The sequence below is a fragment of the Oxyura jamaicensis genome, chromosome 2 (assembly GCF_011077185.1).
Source record: "Oxyura jamaicensis isolate SHBP4307 breed ruddy duck chromosome 2, BPBGC_Ojam_1.0, whole genome shotgun sequence".
Taxonomy (NCBI): domain Eukaryota; kingdom Metazoa; phylum Chordata; class Aves; order Anseriformes; family Anatidae; genus Oxyura; species Oxyura jamaicensis.
This window is the reverse complement of record NC_048894.1, coordinates 58,913,476-58,935,369: the sequence shown is the minus strand read 5'-3', so window position 1 is coordinate 58,935,369 and position 21,894 is coordinate 58,913,476. Positions and strand designations below refer to the sequence as shown.

The 21,894-nt window shown below is 39.8% G+C and overlaps 1 long non-coding RNA gene across 2 annotated transcripts in view; it reads left to right on the top strand.

Annotated features, from left to right (window-relative positions):
* LOC118162297 overlaps positions 1 to 21,894 on the top strand; it is a 144,797-nt gene that overhangs the window by 80,053 nt on the left and 42,850 nt on the right. The window contains exon 2 of one of the 2 annotated variants that reach the window (XR_004748381.1): positions 15,228 to 15,404. The exons of the other annotated variant lie outside the window; for it this stretch is intronic. This is a non-coding gene — a long non-coding RNA (uncharacterized LOC118162297). The remainder of the gene's footprint in view (positions 1 to 15,227; positions 15,405 to 21,894) is intronic. 2 annotated transcript variants of the gene reach the window in all.

Below are 21,894 nucleotides of genomic sequence, written 5' to 3'. Positions count from 1 at the left end.
TTCTGCCTTTCCCTGGTGCTTTTGGAAGTATCCACCAGTTCTGCTTTCTGAGGCACCAGTGATCTTCTAGGAGAGGCAGTTTAAAGCCTTGTGTCAAATGGGAGGGCCTGCTGGGGCTCTAACAGAACTAAATACCCACAAATACCTGTGTCTTTACTGAGAATCTCAATCTGGCATTTTTGCTGTTAAACATGAAATTTGGAAGCTTCCTCACTAGACATGATGTTGAGCTAAAGTATATGATATGCAGTGAGCAACACCATGCTGTGTTCTTATCACTGGCACCAGTTTTAATTTTGGTTATTTAAAATCACTTTCAGACTCATGACCAACAGAGGCACATGTTACCTGTGAAGGATGAGATTGGGTTCTGTCTGTGATTATTCTGGGGGAAACTTGGGAAATTTCTGAGTGCTTCATGTATGGGGAGGTGCGGGGAGTAAAATAACATCATCATTTGTTTGTGTAATTAAGTTGTCCCCACTTTACTGTACACACGCACACACACACCTTTTAGTAAGCACCAGAGATGATCCAGAGTTTCCAGGTTCAAATGAAAAACCTGCCCAAGTTCTGAGAATTTACCTCAGATTTTTCCCCAAATCAGGGGGTTATAACACTTGAGATGTGACTTGGTAGCACTGAGGTTAAACGTTTGGAATAGATATTGGGTCCTCAAATCTGGATTTAATTCAGTAATCCACTTCCGCTATCTTTTCTCATGTGACTTCACGTTTTGTGGTTGAAATATTATGCTTGTAGTTCAGTGCAGGTGGGAAGTAGAGCATGTGGACACTTCAATGCCTATTTGCCTGACGTTTTTGCATACCGACTACAATGTGCTTGAACAACACAGTGCAAGCATGTTTATCAGAGAGCCAAAAATTGTACCTGCGAAGCTCAGAGGTCTCACAGAAGTGCTTTTAGAATGAGCATTAAAATCACCCTGTAACAGTTGGGGGAACAGAGGGTTGACCTGCAGCAGCAATGGTTAGTTGCCTAGAATATCAGTTCCTCTTCAATAACTTTCATATGCCAACTATGAACTTATAAACAGTTATTTTCTTTATTCATTGTCTGCTTATTGGTGTCATGCCCTTGTGATGACTCCTGCTAAAAGGGGTGACATAAGGTAGCCCAGAATAAAGTTTTTGTGTGCAAACAGGGCTTGTCTGTGTCTGTGCACACATTTTTTAATTGCTCCTTTGAAGCTGTCCATTCAGAGACAGCAACCAAGCATCTAGGAAGTATAAAAACAACAAAGAAGTGTTCAGATATTTCTCATGAAGCAGATTTTTTTGGGATTAGTTCTCGTTCTCCACCCCCTCCCTACCCCCCCTCCTCCCCAAACTGAATTTAGCTCCTCTGATCAGAGCCAAAGTGACAGCTTTGAATATTAATGTAATCTGTTTGCTCACAGAAGAGGTACAGCAGGGAGAGCCACAGGACAGCCTTCCTCAGCCACTTTCTTGGGTTTGCACAGAGGGTAGTTCATCCTCTCAGTCCAACAAATGCTTGGGATGCTCGACAAAGCTGCCTGCTGTGGTCTTGCTCTAAGTGGGAGCTGGTCTGAGAAAAGGGAACCCTTTCATACAAATCAGCACATAGCCAATCTGGAAGTGACATTCAGGGAAGTATTTCTGAGGAGTATCCACACCTTAGGGAGAGAGAGTGCACCTCCAAGGTGGGTGCTGTGTGCAGTTCTGGTCTCTGCATCTCAAGAAGAACATAGAGCTAGAGAAGAGCCACTAAAATGACTATGGTTGTGTGGAGCAGCTGCCTAATTGAAAGAAACTAAAAGAGACTTTGGTTTGGAGAAGTGAAGGCTGAGGGAAGGTCTGCTTGGGGTTTAGAAAAGTCATGAAGATGGCAGATAAGGAGAATGCAGAACTGTTATCCACCAAATCCTGCAGTACTAGAACCAGGGGGAACTCGTTGAAACTAGTAGGAGAAGATTTAAAACAGATACAGTGCTTACACAATGGAGACTGAACTTCTGGGATTTGTTGCCACAGGAGGCTGTGGGGGCAGACAGTATCAGCAGGCTCAAAAAGGTCCATAAATAACTACCAGAGGGAATAGGCAGGGACATATCCTTTAACATCCTTAATACAACAATTGCGGATGCTGGGGAGTTTGAAGGGAAAGGCTCGCAGAAAGTGGCCAGGCTCACATTTTCTCTCCAAACAATGTCTGCTGTTGCCACTGTTGCCATGAGAAAAGGGGGTTAGATGGACCACCGGCAGGACCCCGCAGGGAGTTTCTCATCTCCTTATGTGGCAGTGAGGTTCCTGTCTCCATGCCATGGAGAGAAGAAAGCTCCTGAAGGTGATTCAGAGCAAGACCTAACTGTTCCTGTCCTGAATCATCCACCAGAAAAACCTATCTCTCAACATCAGTTTCAAAGGAAATCTACCCTAGACAAAAGTTAGTTCTTTGAATAACCACATTAGTAACAACTGACACAGGTTGGTTTTGAACTTAAAAAAAAAAAAAAAAAAAAAAAAAGTGACACTTAGAAAACCCCAATCCATCCTTCCCCTACCTCCAGTCATACTGTTGAGGGTTTTTATGAGGTAAATCAGTATCAGAGCTCAGTATTATTATAGTGATTATTGGTTAACTCTGATCACAGGCAATTGGAAACATTTCCTCAGCCAGTGATGCTGAAGCAGTACGTCAAGCTCTGGTTAAGATGAAAAGTTAAGAAAACATCTTTTGTATATGTTAGGCTGCTTTCTCATAGTCTCAAAGCTGAATCACTGGGAAAGACTGCCTCTGCTGTCTAGCTGTGAAGCTGTTCTGAATTGGCCAGGTATGGCTGGATGTCCCAACTTTATGGGAAGTCTGCTGCATGTCACCGTCTGGAAACAGAAATGGGTGGTGAGGCTGGATTGCAGAATGACATCTGAATCAGAAAGAAGGGTGGAAGTCAGGAGGTGATTCCTTCATATAAAGCTACCCCAGTAGCTTCCTGTGAGCACTCCAACTCACAGAAATGAAATAACTTGCTTGTATAAGTGATAGTTCAGTATTTCATTACCAGATCTCCACATAGAATGAGCTATTTAGATGTACTGATACAGACATTTTTACTGGAGTTACAGATGTTGTGAGACATATTAGGCATCTGGTGAAAATCTGATACCTCGGGGGGTGGGGGGGAGGCGGGGAGGAAGAAGTATTCCCAAACACATTCTGAGATTCAAGAATAAGGTAAAATACAGTAAGAACTGCACAAAATCTAAACTTGTCTTTTAAATGTGTACTGAATGTATTCTGACTGTGAAGTATAAGGGATAAAACAACTGATCACTAGCAGCACAAATACCTAATATTCAGACAGTACACGACAGGTAAAAATCTTCAGAAATCAACTGATCAATCTCCATTGTAGGTATGTGTTTTCTTCCTTTTTTAACTTGGAAGATACGAGGTGGGAGTTTGCTCACAGTGCTTGCCTTTTTGTCCAGGGCTACCACAGAAGTCCATAGTCAGGATGGAAATGGAAAATGGAAACCTGCCATTGTTCCCAAGCTTTTCTGTATGCTGGCTAAAATGTGTTGCTACCTACTTAGGAGCTGTAAAACCACTTCAAGCTGTTAAAAGCCTCCAAAAGAAAATGTTTAGGATACAGTTAACTGGTCTGTGATGGACTATTTCATTATCTGTATTACTCCTCATCTCATCTTCTGGCTGAGCTTGCAGATATTACCATTGGGACCATTATTCACTGATTCAGTTTAGAAAATTCCTTTGTTTCCCTCACAAGATGTCTTTGTGAAAATGAGAAGCACAGTGTTATTAGTGTTTGGACAAGCAAACAGTTAGCTTGCACACACTATCTTTTTTTTTTAATTAATGTTCAGAAAGGAACATCTGAATAGTATCAGCCCACAGAACTTTTAGCAATATGATGTCAAAGTTCTGTAGCTCCCATTTGGAACTGTTTCCTTAGTGCTTGCAGGACAGGAGTTGAAATTGTTGTCATGCCCTTTTTATTGTCAGTGCAAATGCTGTCCACCTCACATGAAAAAGTTAACTTGATAGAGTCCAAAGTATCTCACCTTCTCTCAGGGCACCTCATGGTTACATTCAGGGCTGCACAGTGCAAGTGCCATTACTCTACAGGGGTAAGAATTCCATATACACTGGCAGTGCTTTCACAAGTGCATTTCAGTTCAATGGGTAAATATTTCCAGGTGGCCAGGTCTAATTTTAGGGAGGGCAAATTCGCAAAGATTAAATAGCAGGCAGGATTTCTGTAAGTCTCTGTCAGTTTGGAAAAAGAAAATGTAATTAAACACAGCATTCTCCCCAAGATTAACTGTAGGCTCAGCATTCTACATTCTCTGTCTTGTTTCTTTGTGTCACTGCTATTAAAATCCATACTTCAAAGACACATACGTTACAAAGATATTCCAGAACCAGCAATGAAGAAAAAAAGTTTAGGTCAACAGATGAGACAGAAAATGGAGATCACGCAACTTTAAGGCAGTGGAGCAGTTTTTGACTGGTTTTGAGTTTGCATGTATGTGTTCAGGTCATGAGCAAAGGTAAGAGCTTGCTGTAGGCAAACTGAAACACCTTTCAACTGTAAAATAAAGCAGAAGAGTAAAATGGTGGCTCCTATTCATAAGCTGCAGTTTCAGGGGCCCTTCAGATGCTTGCCCCTTGTTAGTCACTCCTAGTGAAAAAAAAAAAAAAAAAATCAACAACTTGGTCAGTTTGTTCAGCTGCTGTTGATGTCACTCCTTGCCCACTAAGAGTAAGTTACTGTAGTAATCCTCCCTGTTTATTAATCGTAACTCTGGAGAAAGCAAAAATTGGGTGACATCACTGTTCAGGAGGACTGGCTAACTCATGTTCAGCTTTAGTCAGCTCCGCTATAACATCTCTTGTGTGTCATATGAAAACAATTACCACCTCACAGTTTCCATCTCTGACCAATCATCCTATTTTTTTCCCTCTTTATTAGGCTACAGGTCTCTGCCTATTTTGAACACCTGCTGAAGGTGTAAGCTATTTAGAGATGAAAGAGAATCTCTTTAACTGGAAGCAGGGACATTCCAGGGGATCCTCATAGGATGAAGTCATTTGCCATAAAAAAACATTAGTGATATTTATTAGAGTGAAAACATCAACTTCCATAGTAAAACATTAAAATGCTTCAGACATAGGCTATCATCATACGCTGATTTCAGCACCGGTACATTCAATTAGGTATTTTCTACTCTGCTTTTGTTTTGGATAGCATAAAATATTTGTCTGCCTGTCCACCTATCTATTAAAAAAAAAAAAAAGTAAGAAGCCCAATTTCAAGGGTAATGTTTTCATTGATTTTTTTTGTTTGTTTGTTTTGTTTTGTTTTGTTTTTAAGGATATTTGACTAGTGATTTGCTAAGATACCAATGTCTATAGTCTTGCTGGCCTTGCTGTATACCGCCTGAGACCAAGGAAGAGATAGAGTCTACCCTTCACCTTTAACTCCACATTTCAGTGATTTTTGAGGCCAAAATATACCTTCTTCAAGGAAAGTTCAGTTGGGAAGAACTTCTTAGACAGAAAGGGAGAGCTATTTCACTAGAGCAAGTGAACCTTTCACGTCAAGGAAAGAAATACAGATGGGACATCAAGTTAAAAGGCTTGTAATCTGTTATGGGTCAGGGCAAAGGGAAAAGGAGTGGGGGGCAGTCATTTCTATCTCAACAGTCACTTCTCTCTCTTCAACTTCATATCTTCAGCTTTGCCGTGTTTCATCTTATGTGTATTAACTCTGATGGTCTGTGTTGCTTTCTAAGTACACTGGGGGATTCCTTAAGGAAACAGCACAACATGATATAATTGCAGAAGAATAGATTTAACCTCATATGATCCAGTTCCGTCTCCTACATGATAAAAGATGTAGAATTTCACTTACCTGTGTTCTCATCTCTCCAAGGTGTCTTTTACAAATATGTCCACTCTTGATCATGAGGATCATAAGGACCAGGTTCAACAACCTAAAAAGTTCCTTAATTCTCATTGAGGTTAGTTGTTGAATCTGAATCAAAGAAATGGACAATCAAACAGTGTTCTTGGTAAATTACTTGAGTGAATAATTGCCATTATTTGTAGGCAAATGCATTTTAGGTCCAGTTTAAATTTATTTAATGTCAGCTTCCAGCCACTCTGTTTTCATGGATTTGTCTGATAGCTAGAGATGCCATTATTTTATGATATCTATTCTTCTTATAGGGATTTGGAAACTGTCATCAAAATTGCATCTTAATATTTTATTTGGAATATTAATTGTTTGAGCTTCTTAAGTTTATCATTGATGAAAAGTGACTCTTGTATTTTACCTGAAAACTTTATTTTCTTTTGCTCTTGCTTCAAAAGAGCTTTGCTCATTTCATTTATTTACTGTAATCTCTTTATTTACCCTGGGATAAAATGCCACATCTGTGAATATGGCATGTATTCTTTGTTGAATGATGTGTTGTATTGCTCTCCACAATACTAATACACCTGTTATTGTGCTTGAACAGAACTTATGAAGCTGGGTCAGCATGTAAGATGGGTCACCTTTAGAGATCACTATCAGCTGAGCACTCTGCTTAAGTGATCTGCTATTATTGTTAATTACCATGGCACCAAACTTTCATTATGTTTAGCTGTTGCCAGTAATAATTTAATATTATATTCCATATTATTTATTCAAATCACTATACTAAATAACACTGAGACACTGGAAGATTCAGTAGAATTGCCATGACATGCCCTATTCTGCGTGGTTCCTCATGAATAGTTCTGACTATCAACCAATTGTTAGTTAGATATAAACCCACTTAATGTCTCCCATGTTGATTTTACCACACTGATTTTGCATTCCAAATACCATTCAGTATTCCATTAAACCATGCAGATTGGTATTTCATTATGTTACTATTCTGATTTTTTAATTTTTTTTTTTTTTTACTGAAGAAATTTGAAATCAGTTATTTTGTGCTTTACAGTGTCAAAGTGTCTAATGTGCAATAAGAATCCTCATCCTATGTACCTGTTTTAAACTGAGGAAAAGGAAGCTTGAATTAGCTGAATCTTTAAGAAGCAGACAGCATGCAATGAATCTAAGCCTTTTTTTTTCTTCCTAATTATCTGAATTTTCTCTTTATTTTACAAATATTAAAAGTTAACACTAAGGTGATAAATGAGCATGGGAGCCAACACCTTTAAAATTGCTTGGAAAAAAATATGCATTTGACCTGAGAATGGTTAACACAAATAGATTATGGAGAACAACTTCTGTATTTATTGCTGAAACAGAAAGTAATCCATTATAAAACATGCATGCATCCTGTTTTCCTTTTTACAGAAAAATACAGAACAGAAATATTTATCGTGCATTTTCCCTTTAACTGTCATTATTGCTGACAGAAAAAAATCAGAATAGAATTTGAACTGATGTATTGCAGGTGTTCCTTTTCTGCCTGATTTATATACTAGTTGGGACAAGAAGCATTTATTTCTGCTATTAATGTCTATTGATCATGGAGTTTCATTAATACTTTTAGCTTCCCTTAGCAATTATTTGCATTCCTCTGTGTCTAATTTATATTCATGGAAATAGCATGCTGTTCAATTTTTCAGCAGAATATATGGTTTTAATAGGTAATAAAGGCTTTTGGAGAAAAAAAAAATCATATCACTAAAGAACACCTATAAAATAAGGTGATTTAGAAGAATACACATTACTATAGATAAGGACCACTTAACATCATGACAGCTGATCATGCTTAATCTTATAGTCCACTTCGGTTAACCACAAGCTGACATAATGTTTAAATTTCAGTCCTTCTCAAGGCTGTCTGAATGATATTTAACATCACGTTATTTGTCATATCTATATGATTTTGCCTAAGTTTCTAGTCCCGTCTGTCTTAAAATATTCTACAATCTTTAAAAAGAAGTTGTCCATGTCAAGTTTGGACTGTGTTACTGCAAGAATGCAGCAAACTTACACTGCTTCTGCCCATAATGTACATTGCTCTGCACATATAGGGGACTTTGGTCTCCAGGCCATTATTCTGGCACCTTTCATGAATGTTAAATTCACAGCCAGAAAAGTTTTACCTAAGAAATACAGAATCCTATATCCATTTCAATTCTCAGGGAAAGTATCACAGAATCACAGAGAATCACAGGATCTTCTAGGTTGGAAGAGACCTCCAAGATCACCTAGTCCAACCTCTGACATAACAAGTCCTTCACTAAACCATATCACTAAGCTCAACATCTAATAGGCAGACAGAACAGGCAGACAGACACTATAGGCAGACAGAAGTTAATTGCCCAGCTTAGAATTTGGCTGTAATGTCTTAACATGCTTGTTCATAAAATTCAGTGTGCCTAGCCCCTATATGAACCTAGCTTGCCCCTGTATGAACCCATTCCAGTTTCATTCTTGCACATGATGCTGCTGTACTGGAATGTGTATTAGCATCATATTGCAAAATACAATGGGTCACCAAAGAACATTATATAACTTTTTTTTTAATTATTTTTCTCTAGTATTTTCTTGAGCTTATGCATGTTCATATATGATTACATCTACATATATAAACATACATGAATAAATTAATATGATCTTTGTGAAGTCAAATGCTGTATAGTTAGAGAAATGAGGTATAATTTTCAAGCATGTGTCTACATGGATCTTCCTGTGAGTTTTGGGGTGGTATGTCAGTTTATGCTAATTAAACACAGTTTCTTTGTCTTGTATATGCACTGCAGATGCTGTATCTTATTCTGTCACACCAATGAGCAAGGGCAGAGTTGGTGAGTCTGCCCCAGTAACACTGCACCTTCATAATGGTTGTAATAAAAGAGCAGAGCAGTAAGCAGAGAAACACTGAGTTGTAGTGTCCAAGTAGATGAAGCACAGCATTGATTTCCTTGTTTCATTTAGTCATCTTCACAGAATCACAGAATCATCTAGGTTGGAAGAGACCTCCAAGATCATCTTGTCCAACCTCTGACCTAACACTAAGTCCTCCACTAAACCATATCACTAAGCTCTACATCTAAACATCTTTTAAAGACCTCCAGGGATAGTGACTCAACCACTTCCCTGGGCAGCCTATTCCAATGCCTAACTTGTATAGTCATAGATGACTGAGACTGCTTTTTTCATATTAAGGTGCACCTGGCTAGTACAGCAGCCATGAGCTTATATGATTTTTGCTGTTTGTTTTTTTTTCTTGTCACATTTCTTATGAAATCCCCCTTGTCAAGGGCTGCATGTCTTCTGTTGGTTTAAGCCTCTGACATTCATTTTGGAACAGTTTTGAGAGAGTAGCCATTGTGGTGTGTCCTGGGACTGTTCTTTAAAAACAGATTGCTGCTCTTCTTGAAACTGGTTGAGGGACTGCTCTTCAAAGTTTATCGGAGGCATTGGTGCTAAGCACAGCTGTCACTATGGGTCTGCAAGATCCACCATCTCTGGCTGCACTCCCCATACTTCCATTTCAGTGTTTGTGTGGTCAGTGCTGTCAAATGTGAAATGCTTGCTCCTGTGTAAGAGATAGATGACTCCTCTACCTGCTAAACTGACCATTTCGGTCCCTTCTCTTTCAGAGCAGAGTTCTTTAACTCCATGCATTTATAATGCTTGATGAGCTGGTTATTAGTCCTCACTTGCATCTTTGTTCTTGAATATTTCTTTTTTGTTTGTAACATCTAAAGTTTCTTCTGATGACAGATCAGATTGCCAGTAATAAAAATATAATAGTAAATATAATTTCTGCCCTCTGTAGCTATCTTTCAAATGATTTTTTTTCTAGTTTCTAATATCCTTTGTTAGTCCTAACTATTCACAGATCCCATTTTCAACCATCTTTGTATCATATTCTCCTGGAGTTCCTGAAGACTTTCATTTAAATGTCTTATTCTCCATCTTTTGTTCCTAAGAAAAGAAGTTCTACTCATCTCAGAGGATAAGATTTTGAAATATCAGAAGTTCTCCATACTTTGTTCTGGAACATCACTGATCCTTAGGACACACTTCCTATTAAAGATCATAGTAATTTCTGTTGTAGCATCATAACAAATGTTTTACTGACACACACTGTCTTACTCTGCTAGGAAATTGGTGTTAATATTGGTGAAATTGGTGAAAGACGTGCGCATTCTAGCACAAAGTACCTCTGATGAAACCCTGTGCACTTCTTACCTCTTTTCTACCCAATGGCATGTCGCTGTATATTCTCTATTATTGCTTTCTTCAAACTACTCCTGAGATCAGTCAAATGCCCTTTTTTGCCTGAATCACACTTCCCTCAGTTTTATCTCGCTGCCACATTCAAAATTTGCCAGTATTTCAGTGCTCCCACAGCTTGACAGATTTACTAACAGATTGGTACCAGGCTTACTGTTTAATAGGCCAATTCTTAAAAAAAAAATAAAAAAAATAAAAAAAATATATTAAAAAAATGGGGTGGCAGTTACCTTCTGATCTGAGCATGCTTAGATCTTTCAGTTTTGTTTTGACTTCATATTATGTCCTTTCCATTTCCAAATTTTCTTTTGCATTCACCCTGTAACCTTTCTCTTTACACTCAACTGCTGCATTTTTACTGAAAATTAAAGCAACACATTCAGTTAATTTTTGGGGTTATATCTCAAGTCCTATCCTGCCCATTATACACAAAAATAATTGTTGTTATTTGCTTATTTTTGTTGAACAAAGGACCCTTTACTCTTTGTTTTAGGAAAAAAAAAAAAAATCATAAAGTCTGTATGACTCAATCTAACTTTTGACAATTTTCTCTCTTCTTGACTTCCAAAATGCAGTCTTATTCATGTGTATTTAGATTCTTCTCTATAGAAGAATCTCTACATAATGCAAGTTTTCTTCTGGTATCCTTGTCCACCCAGTTATAACTGGAGCTTTTTACAGATTTTGTCTTTTTGTCACAAGTCTGCATTTGAAGAAAAGTACATTCTGTGTCCATGGGAGACCTCAGGTTTGAAAGGAAAATGAAAGGCATGAAAGCTGTTAGATTTTTTTTTTAATTCCCAAGCTACAACAGAATAATAATTATATATATATATATATTAAAAAAAAAAAAAAAAAAAAACACCACCAAAAAAGACTAGAAGTTCTCTCTCTCTCTCTCTCTATATATATATATGGATAAAATATACAGTTTATGGCATTTTCTACCTACTTCAACCATTTTTATTTTATCTAAATGTTCATAATATTATTATTTGAGAATGTCATTTTAAGTGTTTCAAACCTCATTTCTGAATCACCAGCACTTTTACCAAGACAGAAATTGCAGGGGCTTTTCCTGGGTTTGTTTTCCAGTAAAGAAATTCACAAAGCTGCCCTTTGCTAATAAGCTCCATTATGGAAAAATAAACACTTTTTACTGGAGAAAAGAAAAACTTGCCTGTGATCAAACGTTTTCCATCCAAATAATTTCTCCTGAGTTTTATTCCCCAGAGCTGCATTATAATGCAGTGTCATAGTAAGCCACTACCTTCTGTCACTTGGCCGTCCTCTTCATTTGACATAATGCAAGTTCATTATACACTGTAGTGTTCAGGTTCTGAGGGATATAATCATATAAACAAAGGTATAAAAAGTGTAGCAACTTGGCTTCTGGAAGCCCCACCATTCTGTATTGTATCCAGTTACAGTGATGTGGATGGGTCAGCGTTAGATGAACAGTATCTATATAAATGGAGGAGGCTGGAGAAAAATAGGTTCTTTCTCTTGAGGGGGCATGTACCAGTATATGTCACATGGTGAAAGGATTAATACTGGGATAGATGTAACATCTTAGGAAGGTAAGCAAGACCAGGTTTCTAACCAGTTGCTGTCATTAAGGTTCCCAGCTCAAAGACACTTTCTACAAATGATCCTCTTCAGTCTTCGACCAGTTCTAAAGCAGCATCCCACTGACCTAACTTTCCATCACAGTTCTACCTACAAGGTACCTTTCCCAAAGCCTTTCTGCACAACAAAGGTGTGATGTTTAGAAGTCATTGTCCTTCACTTCTGGGCTAATAATACCCAACTAGAGTGAAAAAGATTGTTCAGTTAGTGACATGCATAATGCTCAGTTTCACTTGTGATTGTAGAAGCTTCAAAATAGTCTCAATGACTTTGAGTCTGAGTTCTTAATGTCTAATCTCACGGCATGTATTTCTAACACTTGTCTGCCTAGTCTCACCTTTTTTCACTGTAGGCAAAAAAAAAAAAAAAAAATGTGGAACTCCAAGTGAAATTTATAACATGTCCATTCTTTCCATGCTCCATAGAACAGGTAATAACACAGTACAGAAGTTCTCACATTGTATGGAATCAATGTGCTTTACTGATGGTGAACCAAGCACATTTTGCAATGTAAGCTTCTTCTTCCAGACCTTCTCAGTGGAAGCTGTAAGTCTCATGAGAACAGTGACTTAGCAGATAGAGTACCCTTATTTTTACCATTGTTCAACTCCTATATAAAATAAGCTGATAGCTCTTGCTTCCTGACAGATAGTAATTTATGTCTTGAAACTTAAGACCAATAACTCATAATCTGCACCACTTGACCATTTCTGGTCAAGAAAGTCTCAAGTGTGAATACACATAGAGGCTGAATTATCTCTGGCCCCATGAGAAATAATCCCTCCAGGTCATGGTTGAGGTCATTGTTAGAGTGTTTTCTAAAAGCTTGTCAGTATTCAGAGCTTATTGTTTGCTTGTTCCTGGTGGATTTAACCCTGCAAAGTGCCGAGCACTTCTGATAGGTACTGAGCAACATCAACTTTCATTTGGATTAAGATAAAATTGAGGACACTCAATCTGTCTTGAAAAATGTTTAGCATTTCGTAAGATTGAACCTTGACTGACTTTTTTTTTCACTTTATAGTCCCTAAAGAATCTTAAATTTAATTACAAAAATTCTATTAAAGCTCAGGCAGAATGGACACTAGTACATGCCAATGGTATTTAAAGCTGTCTTTCAATGGAGTATTGAATTGCTCAATCTGGATTTTAATAGCTTTTTCTGAATCAGTAAAAATAAATTATTTAAATCCCATATAATATAAATGTAATTAAAATGTACTTTACATGCAAGAAAGTGCATGCAGAAATTGTTGGATATCTCTCCTGTACTTAGGGGGGAAAAAGACATTGGGTTTAGGAGTTCTTTTAAAAAGTCTAGCGAGGGCTTAACATTTCTCTATGCACTCCTTGAAATCAGAGATAAACAAATAATGAGATAAGTGGATAGCTCTTTTTTTGTTGTTTTTAATTCAGTGAAGGCCTCCCATTGCATATTCCTGTTGGGGTTGATGAATAGCTCCTTTGGGATGATGTAGGCTCCACTCAATGTACTTGTGGAATACCTTCCATTTACACAGGCCACATTTTTCTTGATCAGCCCATGAGGATCAGGGGAAAGTCAAAGAAGCAGAAAGCTCTTTTTTTATTTTTTTATTATTAATATTATTTTCACTTAAGCGCAGTTGTTTTATGCTCTGTTTTACGATTGTGGCTAACTGAACTCCCTGGGATTCAGCCTGGCCTTAACCCTAGAAGATAACGACCCCCCACACCCAAAAGCCATCCAATAAAAGGGTCCATTAACCATTACTTTTCCTTTTTAGATGAAGCAGTCACACTGCATAAGGAAGACTTACTAAGAATGAATAGGAAGAAAGGTGGTCTTTCAGCCCAGCCCAAAAACAGCAGTATTTTTGATGCACTTTTTCATCTATAGTTTTAACATAACCTCAAATGCTTCTTGTTTTCTTTACAAGACTGTTGGCAGCAGACCAGTGCACTGCAATGACACCTCTAAATCTTTGTAGCACATACTCAGATCATGTGAGTTAGCCTGGAGTTGCACTTCTCCCACATGGACATCTATTTTTTCAGACTTACCTGATGACTGAAAAACTGTGTCTGTGTGGCGAAAGTCTCCTACAGCTGGTGAGAAAGGGATGTAGGCTGGACTCGCTAAACTGAAGGTGACTTTCATTACACCCCTTTCACCTTCTCCACTGACAGTACTATACCCCTGCGTGGCTGCGAATCACCCCAGGACAAATGACCACTGGGACCTGATTTTGTAGATCTTCATAGACTTGCTGCACACAGAAAGACATCTCTCTGGACAGCATCAGAAGATGAAACTACATAGCACTTGCTATTTGTAAAGTCAGAGGGGAAGGGAAAAAAGTTGTCTGTTTTTCACTTAATAGGTATTCATTAAACTGTAATAACACTTAAAATCAAGACACATTTCCTGTAAAAATGAAGCTATTTCTGAGCATAAAAGATTCACTTTCTTAACTCAGATTGTCTACATATGTTCTGACTTTGCATGTTGTAACTAAAACAGTATTATTCTGCAGAGTATCCCAAGCATTATTCCTGCTATTTTACATAAGTTATCTGATGGCTAAATTTGAGGTTCTTTCATGACCGCCTTAGGAAATAGATCTCCTGACATTTCTGGGTATCCGGAGGCCAAGTCAAGTGGCCGAATTCTGTCCTCACCCACTGTCATAACACTGCGTTGTCTCCAAAGGACTTGCACAGGAGCTTAGCTATTTCTGTCCAAAGTGTAAGACAGTGGCTTTTGCACAAAGTGCTTGTCCCTGACCATCTGTCAAAACTTATTCGTAATGAACTATACTTCCTGGAATGTATTTTATGTCTTCAAAGTAATCTGTAAACTGTATCCCTCCCATAATATAGATTAACAATGGCATCCCTGTTTTACAATTGGAGGTTTGTATTCATTGTAAGAGAGTGAGATAACCAAGTGCATGTAAGTCAGCAGTACATATTATTAAGGGTTAGAACTTCAAAAAATGTTGCTCAACTTAGAGTAATAGTACTGTCAATGGAGGAAAAATGAAAAGGTGGTGAATGCACACTTCCTTCCTGAACTCCTTTCTGGTGAGTGGGAGATTCACATAGTCCATGCTAAATGGTTTGCAAGGTTTGAGGTAAGGAAGATATCTCCTCAGAGTAGCTGAGACTGTTTTTTTGTTTGTTCTTGCCTTTTTGCAGAGAAATTCTTGCTTTATTTCGTAAGATCACTCCATCTTAAAATGATGATATTCCCCTGTTCTCAGAAGCTGATCATGGTTGATGCTGTGTTCTTTTTATGGCACATTACAGTTCTGGATGCTTATTATTAATCATCATCTTTCTTAACTGTGTTACATAGGAACTGTTTGATGACCTGTGGTAAGTGGAATAGATGTTCTACGCACTGTTTGCGATTAAACATCTAATTCATAGTAGCCCACAGTGTGAGGAACGGCTCACAGATGGTTCCAGATGGTCCTTTCCAGTTCTGTGTTCTTATGTTTCTATTACAGTTGATGGGTATCAACAGCAAAAGGTAACTGGCAATCTCTGTAACATTTCTTCTGTCAAATAACAAACCTCTTTGATCTCCTTTGAAAGAAAGAAGGAAAAAATATGTTATTTGAAATCAAATGCAGAAATAAAGAGTGAAATAGAAGGTTAAAAATAAATAGTATGAAAGAGAATGAAAATATCGTCACAGTTGGTTAGAAGGTTCTCACTACTGTATTTTTATTATCTTGTGTTGAATAGCAGTGTTTTGCTCTGGCTGCGAAACCAAGTGCTCACCAAAGTTTTTCATTCTTCAAACAACATCTTAAAAAATGTATTACCTTTTTTCTGGTATTAGTAGATTTAAATTGCAGCACCCCATGCATAGGAAAGTGTCAACATTTTCCAAAACCATACACATGTGAGTCTATTTCTATATCTTTACTTATATCTATGTCTTGTTAATGACTTGCATATGAAACACTGCATATATTGCAAAACAAACATGACGTTTTTGCTACTGCTTAAATACTCCACACTTATGTTCCTACGTGCTTTACGTGTCACATAAGTGCATTCTGACGCAGAGGAATGAAGCAACCTGGTAGGGGGAAGCTTCAGACCAAAGGGGCTCACTGAAATGCAGAAGTGAGAGAACACCAGATCTGCTCCAGGAAAGATCACAGGCAACTTCTTTGCAACAAGTAACTTGTGCATGATTACAACACTAATTAATTATTCCAAGTGTACAGCTTGTCCATGTTGGGCAGGTACAAGCAAAATATAACCTTCTTAAAAGGCTAAGGTAGTATGGAAGAGCTCATTTTCCACATAGTGTGTAACACTGAGTTTCATGCTCCTTTAGTTATTAGCTATGGGGATAAGGATCCAATTAAGCCCATATATGCTTGGGCTCTTGCTTAGGGAAGTTAATTTGTCTTCTGTTTCTGTGACTGAAGTTCTGTAGTTGTGACTCTTTGTATTAGGCTTGGGGCTGAGCAAAACTCTAACCCCAGAATTAAGGAGATGTGTTTGGACTTTGGATTCAGATCAGAATTTCGTGGCTCAGACCCATCTCTGCAGTAAGAGGTTGCATGGCTGTGGGTGAATGGTGGTGTGTATGTTGGTGCATGTGACCGCATATTTAAGAGTTTGAAATGAGAGCTGAGGAAAGGAACAGGACCAATCTTGTGCTTTTGCCAGATCAGAATTTCCTTTCAAAAAAACTCTCTGCTAGTGTCACTCTAGACTATTTAAAGAAAATAATTTCCTCTGTGCCAGCACTTACAAGGAAAATCTCTAGCCAGTGGGTTAAAAACTAGTATCAAGCTTGTAATTTATCAGTTTCATCTAGGCCAGTGTCTCAAAACTGGAAAAGAGAGGGAAAATCATGACAGAGTTGTCTCCTGACACTCTGGAAACATATGGCAAATGAGAGATGGTGCTCCCAAAATTAACTTAGTTTTTCCTGAAGAGTGAACATTCTGGACAAAATGTGTGATTCAGACCTATTCATTAAGGCATCTTACAGAAGGTAAATTTGGACCGGCTATGTATAAACTCATTTTCATTTTCAGTGTTTCAGCCTGCAAGAGTATTCAGCTGGAGATAAAACATTGGATTTTTTTTTCCCCATTTAAATAAGTAATGGGGAAAGAAGCTTTAATTTTGCTTCTTTTTTTCTGTCATGGATTTCATATGTTGGATTTTTTGGTTTTCTTCTCAGTCTGCCAAGGTCTCAAAAGTGACCTTGACAAGTGATTTCTCTCACTTCTTTTGAGTGTGAATAATCCCAGTTATTTCTGTGTTGATCATTTGTTTTTATTAAGGATTTCCTTGAGCCTAAGAAGCTTGAAATAGCAGGTTTTATCTTAAAATGTTTAAACTTGATTGAGTCACAATAAGTCTGTAGCTGTCTGGATATGTAGATATGTATCTGTTCTTGGCACCTATACGGCCTTCGCTGTTGCAGTCCTCAAGCATCTTGCAATCCTAACAGGGCTTTTCTCACAGTGCCCCTGGCAGGCAGGGAAGCTTTTGCAGATGGAAGGCTGAAGCGTGGCAGAGTGAGCGACCCATTCAAGGACTCCCGGGAAGTTCAAAGTGCAAGTTCACAACAACATCCACTAGGTCAAATTGGTGTCTCCTCTCACCACATAATCAGTTGCAGGAACAAAGAGAAGCAACCTCTCTTATTATATTTCAACCTACTTTTGAGTTAAATTTGGCCCCTCATAGCACTGATAATGACTTAAAAAAGATTTAGCAAGGAGAATGGTCTTGAAAAAATACATCTATACAATCAAATCATTAGCTAAGGGCAATTTCTCTTAGCATTTTCATTTAATAAAATCCAGGCTGATTAAGCCTCAGGGACTTGCATAAAGCAGTTCTGTATTTATGGCATGACTTAAAGTAGTGAGTGAGGCAGCAGATCCACACCAGTGAGCAGCTGCAATGAGAAACAGTGACAATCCTTTGCCTGCAAGCGTTGAAAGAAACTTCTTCGTATTTCAACTGAGACACATTTCTAGTTGGCCTATCAACCAGTGCCACGTTGTTTGTTGATGTTTGTATATATAGTGAATCCAGGAGTGTAATCCATATGTAAAGTGATATAACCCACCTGCCCCGATAACAGAGCTATTAACAGAAGGCACAGGATCAACAGGGCAGTGTAAAGAGAAAGGTGGTGATCTGCTGGGGTTGTCAGCCAACAGGTCCTGCAATGGCTAGCTCCACCTGAAACTTTGAGTCCTTATAAGATTTGGTCCAAACTGACCCACCTGTCTGTACCTTACTGTTCTGTGGCATAAAATGGGAAGAAGGATGTTTTCTCTATACTTACACAGCGCTGTGGATTGTGGAACCGTATGGTTTGGAAGGGAACTCTGGAGGGCCCTCCTGTGTGGAGTAGGGCCAGCTCTGAAGTCAGGCCCAGTTCCAGGGCTAGATCGTACCACTCAGGGGCTCTGAGGCCACTGGAAGGGAGGACATGCTGACCACCAGAGCCCAAGGATGTCCCTCCCCACCCTGCCTGGTACATACCAGCTCTGGGGATAGGGAGAAGTGGCTGTTTTGGGGAGAGCCTGTGGGGCTGGGTCTTTTGCACCTTAGGGCCTGATGCAGATATGGGGGATGCGGCTGGCACCCTGGGTGCCATGGGAGGATACAGTTTGGAGCTGCACTGCACAGGGGCTGTGCACATCCATCCTGGCAGCCAGGAGCAATGTGTTCAGTCTGGAAACTCACAGCCTCCAGGAATAATTGCTGCTCTTAAATTCCAGCCTGGGGGAAGCCGGGGGGAAGTCGGTATCCCTTCGGCAAAGAATCAGGCCTGCACGGTTCAAAAGGAAAGAGAAAAGGGAAGGAAGCTGCTGGCGGACTGCAGCCACTGCCCGGCGGCCGCCTCTGCCCTCTCGGAGTGCGCTGGGACACCCGGGGGGAGGGGGGGGGCGGGGAGGAAGGGAGATCCTGGGCGCAGCGCTAGTTAATTAGCAGGCGGCGCTGATTGCGGGCACTGCCTGCCTTTAGCCAGTGCTGGAGCGCCCTCTCCTGGAGCGGGAACCCCCGCAGCCTGCGGGACGGGGCTGAGCATCGGCACCTGGCCAGCTCTGGTGGTCCAGCTCTGTCCCCAGCAGTTCCCCCAAAGTCGTTTTGTCCCCGTTGTTTGACGTCCGGGGGGCTGGGGAGGGGGGAGGTTGAATTTTCTTCCACCTTTTTCCATCTCTGACTGCGCTGGTGGTTTGCAGAGATAGGCGTTAGCCTGGGTTTGCCCCCTCAGTCTCTCTAAATCTCCATGCTTGGGAAAGAAGTGGTGTTTTGAGCTGCTACTTCTTACCAGACACCTAGTTCTGATGGGCTGTGGTGCTTCAGAGAAGCCCAGGACTGGTTAATCTGAGGAATTCAGTGCTGATTACATATTGGCATATATGGAGATCCTTCAGGAGCGGCATTATAATCGATTTCTTGGCTGAGAAGAAATAATGTGTGTATCTCCCTGCTTTGACACCATGGCTGTTATCAGAGGATGCATAACGCATAAGGTTATGCTCAGAAACTAGAGCAAAGATCTTGCAACAGTCTGGGTCTAAGTATAATTTTCATTCATTTAAATACCTTCCACTAGGTTCAATGAGCTGTAATCCAGTGAAGACTTTTGTTTTCTTCCTTCAAAACATTCCACAAGGGATTCTTCTGGGATGAATCCCAGCAAGATAGGAAGTGCGTGAAGAACCACAGTCATTTGCTGCAGGGACCAATTAAGACTGAGAGCATCAGGAAGAATGACTTCTATACAGCTGTGAAAGAAGTACCTGGATAGCCAGGAAAGGAAATTGCTCTGTTCTTGGATGCACACTGCTGTCATGTGTTTGGGGAAGCTGGGTCAAATGAGGCAGGAAAGTTCCTTAGAGTCAGAGCAGTCTTCACGCTTGCCATTCAGCTCTCAGATCAAATGTCGCACATACTGTCTGCTACTATCTGGAGTCTGGCTCCCAACTTCGTTTTGCTCTCCCAAAGATCCAGGAAGAAGTCAGTAGTTGTGTAAGGCTGGAGATGCCATGTGGTATGCAAGGGAGTGGGAAAAAAAGCAAACCTTTGGCTTACAGGCCACAGAGTTGACATAGACTGAGGCTGTGGGCCAGCCACAATTGTCTTGGGACTGCTGTTCTCTTCTGCTGGCACGTCATCTGCCTGCAACAATGTGCTGACTGAGTTTGCTTGTCTATTGTAGCACTTATCCTACCACTCCTTTGCCTTGTAGAGCATTTTTACATTTCAGTTGTGGATCATAGCTCTAGTCTTGTTTCTGACCCTTTTCACTCAAGGCAGGAACAGAAGCAAAGAGATTTTCTTGCAAGCACAAATACCACCCTAGGGTGTGAGTATGTGCTCTTTGGGATCCTTGCTGGTTTTACCAACCTGTGAGTCTTTCTTTTGTATTCATGAAGTTCCTGTCAGCGCAGTATTTAAGCTTTGGTTGTGGTATTTAATTAACCAAACGAGGGTCACCCAGAAAGCCCTCCTCCCACAATAACCAGACTGCACAACATGCGTTGCAGTGCTGTGGGTAGTACCCTGCATACCCTAGAAACTTGCAGAAGGTAGGGGAAGTATGTCTTATTAGACAAGGCAAGGAGATGTTAGAATTGAGTATGTTTTATTCAGTGAGCTCTCTGCAAGCAAAGACTTAGACATGACGAAGAAGAAGCTTCCTTTGAGAAGGGCTCCAAAGTGCTTGTGGGACTGGCAAGTACAGCTAGCAACCAAGATGCCTATGGGTAAAAATGAGTATCAAAAGAAAAACAAAAAGAATAGCTTAGAAGAATTAAAGCCTTGGCTTCTCTTTCTGTGCTTCCTCAGGAAAGGATATGAACTAGCAGCAAAATGTTCTCAGCATCAGCAAAAATTCCAGTGCTGTCGGAAAGATCTGAGATGTGTTAAACTTCTGCAGATGCAAAATGAAGTGGTATCAGATCTGATGGCTCAGGGAACTGTGTGCCCTGAAATTTCACATGACGCCATGCCCAGCAGCTCACAGACTGACCATCAGGACACAAGGTTCTGCTTATGGTCCCAAACATGGAGGGGAGAGGGGATGCATTCTTCTTTCAGAAGTAATTTTATTGCCGTTATAGTGAACATGGACAGTCTTACACTGACAGCATGGGATAGTGAAGTATAACGGTGCATGTGGCCCTCTGAAGGACCTGTGGGAATAGCTGGTCCCACTATATAACAACACAGTACCCAAACACTGGAAATTAGCCGAGAGCTACAATTCCCAGCTGACAGCCCAGAAGGAACAGAGGACAAGAGGCACCTCTTTTGGAGGGATAGGCTTTCAGAAAGGCCGAGGGACTAAGAGACTGTTGCTAAGTGAAAGAGTTTTTTCCCCCTAGATTAATTTAAAGGGCATTTCTGTCCAGCTAGCTCAAAGGAGGATTATCACACAGCTATGGGTTTTGTTGTCTTTGGCTAACACAAAGCAAAACCAACCTTAACTGTGTACTCAAAGACCAAACTGTGTTTAATGTACATTTTCCCTCATCATCATTCCAACCTGCTTTGGAAGAGGATTATCTGGAGGTGACCTTAGATCATTTCAGTGTCTATTAAATACTTGACCTCCCTACCAAGTGCAGAAAGAGCGATAGAGTTTGCAATGGGGGTTTTTGTTTGGTTTATTTTGTTTGGTGTTTTTTGGGGTTGGCTTTGTTTTGTTTGGAGATTTCTGTGCTGCAGGAACAGTACAGCAATCACTAAATTCATTTTACTCTAATCAGGATATAGAAAGCAGATGGCAATAACTTCAAGTCATTAGTGTAATATTTGACTCTGCATACTTTATTTCAATCTCACTGTCGTAGCTATTGCTTATTGCAATACCTGAGGCTGTTTTTTCATCAAAGGGACGCTTTGGAGGAACAAACAGATTTGACTGGGAAAATCCCCCAAAAAAAGAACCACATCACAAAGGACAAACCCATTCCACCTGGTATTTTGCCACTTCCACAAACATATTCGAGTAT